The sequence below is a fragment of the Rana temporaria genome, chromosome 3 (genome assembly GCF_905171775.1).
Source record: "Rana temporaria chromosome 3, aRanTem1.1, whole genome shotgun sequence".
Lineage (NCBI taxonomy): Eukaryota > Metazoa > Chordata > Amphibia > Anura > Ranidae > Rana > Rana temporaria.
In genome coordinates this window covers 472,345,773-472,353,147 of record NC_053491.1, presented here as the reverse complement: position 1 = coordinate 472,353,147, position 7,375 = coordinate 472,345,773, and positions in this window count along the sequence as shown.

Below are 7,375 nucleotides of genomic sequence, written 5' to 3'. Positions count from 1 at the left end.
GATGTCAGTAGAGCAGTGGACGGTGTCAGACGGGCAGAGATTGGTGTCAGTAGTTTATTTTTTATATTATTACTTTTTAACATTTTTTTTTTGCATTTTTTTTAAATAATTTATTATTATTATTGGTTTTTTTTTTATTGTTTTTTTTCATGTAGGAACCCCATTAGGGGTAGGGTGACCACATTTCCAAACTGCAATTCAGGGACACCGCCCTCCTTCACAAAAAAATGCCAATTTTAAAGGCTTATATGCAAGTAATTGGCCATAATAGGAGTATGGGGGGTCCGGGTACTGCCTTGGGGGACATGTATTAATGCAAAAACTGTTTTTCAAATTTTTCAGAAGCAGTGATTCTAATTATGCTTAAAGTGCAACAATAAAAATGAACAATTACTCTAAATATAGTGCTTGGGGGGTCCCCTTAGCCTGCCTGTAAAGTGGCGCATGTGTACCATGTATGGAACATGCTGCAGCAAAAATGAAATTTCTAAAAACACAAGTCAAATCACATTTAAATTGACTCACGGTTGCAATTGCATGCATCCGGCTATTGAACAAAAAAAAGCACAAAAAACATAGTGCCCCCTCCCCCTAGTCCATACCAGACCCCTCGGACTCCGCCCCCCCCCCACCCCAAAGCACCTTGTCCCCATCTTATCCTGGCTGGTGGTTGTGATGGCATGCAGGCAGGGGGATTATCAGAATCTGGAAGCCCCCAAAGGGTCTGGAATGGACTAGGGAAGGAGGGACCAGCTTTTTATGTGCTCTGGTTGGGCACAGTGCATTGCAGGGCATTTGGCGGGGCGAACACCCTGGGCTCGGAAACTTTCAGTTTCATTCCGGGACACTGTATTGTCCTGGATTGAAGGTGCCCGGGACAGAACTGCAAAATGCGGGACTGTCCCGGGCAATCCGGGACACGTGGTCACCCTAATTAGGGGGCTTTGGTGAAATATCAGGGGTGTAAATAGACCCCTGATGTCTTAGTTTTACATAGAGACTGAGGGACTGAGGACAGAGATCCCCCAGTCCCTTTCTCTGCACCCAAGCAGCAGGGGGAATCTGACCAGCATTGGTTGATTAGGGTGTGCCCAGGCACACCTGGCACACCCTGTGCGCACGCCTATGGTGCACTGTAACATTTTATGGGGCAGATCCACAAAGAAAGTACGCCGGCGTATCTATTGATACGCCGGCGTACTTTCAAATTTCCCGCGTCGTATCTTTGTTTTGAATCCTCAAAACAAGATACGACGGCATCTGGGTTAGATCCGACAGGCGTACGTCTTCGTACGCCTTCGGATCTTAGATGCAATTCTTCGGCGTCCGCTGGGTGGCGTTCACGTCGTAATCCGCGTCGAGTATGCAAATTAGCTATTTCCGACGATCCACGAACGTACGACTGGCTGTGGCATTCTTTTACGTAGTTTCCGTTCGGCTTTTTTCGGCGTATAGTTAAAGCTGCTATCTGGTGGCGTACGCAATGTTAAGTATGGCCGTCGTTCCCGCGTCGAATTAGAATTTTTTTATTCAATTTGCGTAAGTCGTCCGTGAATGGGGCTGGACGCCATTTACGTTCACGTCAAAACCAATGACGTCCTTGCGGCATCATTTGGAGCAATGCACCCTGGGAGTTTTGACGGACGGGGCATGCGCAGTTCGTTCGGCGCGGGGACGCACTTCATTTATATGAAACACACACCCTACTCGCCGCATTTGAATTCTGCGCCCTTACGCCGCGAGAGATACACTACGCCGCCGTAACTTACGGCGCAAATTCTTTCTGGATTCAAAGATTTGCCAAGTAAGTTACAGCGGCGTAGCGTATCTCAGATACGCTGCGCGGGTGCAGATCTTTGTGAATCTGCCCCTATATGTATATTGTTAGGTACATTTTGACACGTGTATAATGAAAATGGTCCATTGTCAACCTTATGCCGCGTACAGACGGTCGTTTTTTTTGTGATGAAATAAAACAACGTTTTTCATCATGAAAAAAAACAAAGTTTTTCTAACTTCATCATAAAAAACGACGTTGCCCACACACCATCGTTTTCTGAAAATGCCCTAGCAAAGCGCGGTTACGTACAACACGTACGACGGCACTCTGTTCCATTCAAGCTCCCGTCTCATAACTTGCTTCTGAGCATGCGCGGCTTTAAAACCTCTTTTAAAACGTCGTTTTAGCCCACACACGATCATTTTTTATGACACAAAAAAACGACATATTGAAAAACGACATAAAAAATTGAAGCATGTTCGAATTTTTTTTGGTCGTTTTTTAGAAGACAAAAAAGGATGTGAAGCCCACACACGATCATTTTAAATGACGTTTTTAAAAACGTTGTTTTATTTCATCACAAAAAACGTCCGTGTGTACGCGGCATTAGGCCCAGTGCCACCCCTTTGCAGTTGTGAGTAGCTTGCCTCATTGGTGCTGTAGTAAGATCTGACAGCGGGTAACGGGCGTCATGTCCTTGTGTTGTTTAGATAGATCTTTGTGTTGGTTAAATATTGTACTTTGCCCTTTTAGCACTGAGCCTTTAATTTTATGAAATTACAACAAATGCCAGGCCTGGATTTCTGGGTAGCCAACGTTTATGGGTAGCTGACAGGGCAGCACAAACTCACCCACACATGATGCTGCTAACTGGGCATGTAGGCATACCGTATGTACGTTATCTTGAGGTCACAAAAAAAAACATAAAAAAAGTGACTATAAAGGCTTTATACCAAGGCAATAACAGCTTGACCACTTGCCGCCCGCCATATAGCAAAATGACGGCGGCAAAGTGGTTTCAATATCCTGACTGGACGTCATATGACTTCTTCAGGATATTGAGCCGCTGCACGCCCCCGGGGGCGCGCATCGCGGCGATCGTTGTTGCAGGGTGTCAGTCTGACACCCCGCAACACCGATCTAGGTAAAGAGTCTCTGACGGAGACTCTTTACCACGTGATCAGCCGTGACCGGCTTTTCCTCACTCGCGTCTGTCAGACGCGAGGAGAGGAGAGACGATCGGCTGCCCCTCTGACAGGGGGGGTTTGTGCTGATCGATTATCAGCGCAGCCCCGAGGATGCCCACACTGGAGCACCAGGGATGAAACCAGACCACCAGGGATGCCCACCACAGGTATGCCACCCTAGACCACCAGGGATGCCAATCAGAAATGAATAATGGATGCCTAATGGATTCCAATCAGTGCCCACAATGGATGCCAATCAGTGCCCACAATGGGCATCACTGATTGGCAGGCATTATTGTTTGGCACTGATTGGCATCCATTAGTACAACACATTACAGTACATCAGTGCCACCTATCAGTGCCCATCCATGACACCTGTCAGTTCCCATCCATGCCCATCCGTGCCACCTATCAGCGCCCATCCATGCCACCTATCAGTGCCCATCCATGACACCTATCAGTTCCCATCCATGCCCATCCGTGCCACCTATCAGCGCCCATCCGTGCCACCTATCAGTGCCCATCCATGATGCCTATCAGTGCCCATCCATGCCGCCTATCAGTGCCCATCTGTGTCGCCTATCCGTGCCCATCCATGCCACCTATCAGTGCCCATCCGTGCCCATCCATGCCACCTATCAGTGCCCATCCGTGCTGCCTATCAGTGCCCATCCATGCCGCCTATCAGTGCCCATTCGTGTCGCCTATCCATGCCGCCTATCCGTGCCCGTCCATGCCGGCTATCAGTGCCCATCCGTGCCACCTATCAGTGCCCATCCGTGCTGCATATCAGTGCCGCCTATCAGTGCCCATCATCAGTGTCCATGAATGCCACCTCATCAGTGCCACCTCATTGGTGCCACCTCATCGATGCTTATCAGTGCCTGTCAGTGCAGTACCATCAGTGCCCATCAGTGAAGGAGAAAACATACTTATTTACAATGTTTTGTAACTAAAACAAAAACAAAACGTATTTTTTTTCAAAATTTTCGGTAATTTTTGTTATGTTTTTAGCAGAAAATAAAAATCCCAGAGGTGATCAAATACCATCAAAAGAAAGCTCTATTTGTGGGGGAAAAAAATAGTTTGGGTACAGTGTAGCACGACCTCGCAATTGTCATTCAAATTGCAACAGCGCTGAAAGCTGAAAATTGGTCTGGGCAGAAGGGTGTATACGTGCCCTGTATGGAAGTGGTTAATAAAGATTTCCTGACAGACTCCATGGCAGCCTACGTGTGGGTTAATCCCACCTCTCATACCTCATAGGACCCTACTCCCATAAATCTTTGCTTCTAGCCAGAGACCGTGTTCCTTTTTTTGTCCTCCTCCTAGGACCAAAGTATGTCTTTTTGTTATTACCTTAAAAGATTCTGAATACGGTTCAGCCTGACGCACAAGTTTGATGGTTCAGCCCTTTATGGTTTCCAGCAATCCCAGCTATTAGCAGGGTGGATTCGGGTGATATTTTGCAGTGCCATGAAGAGCTTACTAGCCTGGCCATTGGCAGGCAAGCGGCAATTTGGCCAAACGTCCTGACTATTAGCAGGAGGCCCTTCTAACTGGATTCCCCCAGGTCACCCAGGTCGTGCACTGATGGTTGTCCCCATGGTTCCAGGCTGATCAGGATCATGCTGCGGTATCGTATGAAAAAAATGTATTACCTTATTGTGTCTCATGGCAGCGGTTTTTGTGTGTTTGTCTATGGCGGCTGGAGCGCATCTGCGTTCCAGTCCGCCGCGTCTTCCGGGTGTCTGCGCAGCTGCAAGCCTCGTCCGAGAGCGAGGCTTGGTTCGCGCATGCGCAGTTCCGGACACAGCGGCGCTCGCGCATGCGCGCGGGGCTCTGCTGGGCGGCGGCGGCTCCGCCGTACGTGCACCAGGGGGGCGCGGTGACGTCATCAGCGGCGCCAAGTTTTAAAAAGCTGTCAGATTCAGCTTTTCCTTGGGTTGCCCTGCGGATTGACAGCAAGCTTCCCGGTGTCTGTTTTTCTGGCTACCAAGGTAGGAAGCGTTTGCTACTCCTCTCTGATGACTGTCTGACTGTTTATTATGGGTATTGATGTCCTTGCTTTGTTTTCAGCCTACCAAGCCTTAGCTATGGATGTGTCATCGCCCCCCAGTGGCCAACCCTTGCTCTGCAGGTAGGAATTTGTTCCTTCTGCTTGATTTGGGTGCCTTGTTTTTTCTTACATGTTTTTTTTTTTTTTTATATGTGTTTTTTTGTATTCTGTTTTTTCTTTCCCAGTCCTTTTAGGTCTGAAAATAGACAGTCAGCACGTGAAGATGATAAAACTAAATGTCATTCCTCTTCAAGTTCTAGACGTCCGAGATCCTCCTCTAGACATCGTAGTAGGGAGTCCAGGTCCGGACACCACTCTCATGGTCATTCCAGCCACTCTAGAAGCAGAGTCTGCTGGGGGTGCAAGTCCCAGGTGCCAGATGGAAAATCTCTGTGTGAACCATGCTTTGCCCGGGCCATGAGAGAGAGAGGGGATGAAGGTCTTCAAGTAGAAGCTATGGTCAGAAAGGTGGTACAGGAGTCCCTAAACAAACCTGAACCCGTGGCTTCAGTTGTTTCCCCATCTGACCCAGTACCAGTTCCCATGCAGTTGGATACTGAAGCTCCAGGTCCCTCTAGACTCTATCGCTCCGCAAGTGAAACCTCTCTGTGTGAGATTGAAGATTCTAACAATATCTCTGGTTTTGATTTTTCTCTAGTTCCAAATCTAGTGAAGGCAGTGAAAGACGCCTTAAAGTGGGAAGAGCCTGTTGAGGCACCCTCTAAACAGAGAAAATTCTTTAAACAACTTCAGAAGGAGCGCCCAAACTTTCCTTTTCTGGAAGAACTCGGGGGAATTATTTCGGATGAATGGACTGGAGTAGAAAGAAAGAATTCTTTGCTCTCCAAAGTGGCGAAGATGTATCCATTTAAGAATGAGGATGTTAAGCATCTGGAGTCTGCCCCTCTGGTTGACGCAGCCCTAATGAGCTTGGTAAAACACGTCACACTTCCTTTGGAGGATTCCGTCTCATTTAAAGATGGGTTAGAGAGGAAGATAGATACGGACCTTAAACGTATCTATATCACAGCGGGCATGACTTGCAAGCCGGCCCTGGCTCTCGCAGCTTTATCTAAAGCGATGGAGATTTGGTCAGAAGAGATAGATTCTTCCGTGTCAAGCATCTCTGAGGATTTAGCTGGAAGCATGCCGCTTCATGAGCTGAAAATGGCATCAGTCTTTTTGGGAGAAGCTTCTCTTGACATTATTCGCTTAGTGGCTCGTGTCATGCTCTCCTCTGTTACAGCCAAGCGGGCCTTGTGGCTTCGTCCTTGGCTAGCTGATCCAACCTCTAAACAGGCTTTGTGTCGTATCCCCTTTCAGGGTTCTTCTCTGTTTGGGAATAAGCTTGACAGTGCTATTACCCGTGCCACAGGCGGTAAGTCAGGGTTCCTTCCCCAAGATCGTCGCCTTCTGAGTCAGAGAAAATTTCAACCCAGACACAATCAGGATCGTGCAAGAGAGGCTCGCAGTTATAGACCTGGTCGTGACTTCAGACGAAATTGGAGAAGAAACCAACCGTCAGGGCAAAAACCCTCAAAAGCAGCTTCTTCTGGGGGTCGTGAAGCCCCTAAATCGTTTTGATACAGGATCGGCTCAGACGGTTCAAGTCGGGGCCAGGTTACTCCAGTTCCGACATGTCTGGGCAGCCTCGGTAAAGGATTACTGGTCAAAACAGTCTCTTTAGGTCATTCATGGACGTTCATCAAACCTCCCATGCTTCAGTTCATACCCACAGTCCTACCCTGCTTGGAAGAGAAGACACAAATTCTTCTTTCATACACAAATTCCCTAATAGCCCAGGGTGCTGCCATACAAGTTCCAATGTCCGAGAAATTCCAGGGGATGTACTCACCCTTGTTCATGGTCCAAAAGAAGTCCGGTTCATGGAGACCAGTAATAGATCTCACGCACCTAAACACCTTCATAAAAAAGGAAAGGTTCAAGATGGAGTCATTGCTTACAATACGTCAGACGGTTCAACCCGGGGATTGGCTAGTCTCTATAGACCTGAAAGATGCGTACTTTCATGTTCCAATTGCAGCAGAGTTCCAGAAATATCTCCGGTTTGCGGTAAACAATATTCATCTCCAGTTTACATGTCTCCCCTTCGGGCTTACAACATCGCCTCGAGTATTTTCAAAGCTCTTACTGGCCATTGTCGCCCTGATCAGAACCAAGGGAATCCGTCTACACCACTATCTAGACGATCTGCTGTTACTTTCCCAGTCCAAGGAACAGCTACTGCTACATCGGTCTCAAGTCATTTCTACTCTGACGGAGTTCGGTTGGCTTTTGAACCTAGAGAAGAGTCATCTAGAGCCTACTCAAACTCTAATCTTTCTTGGA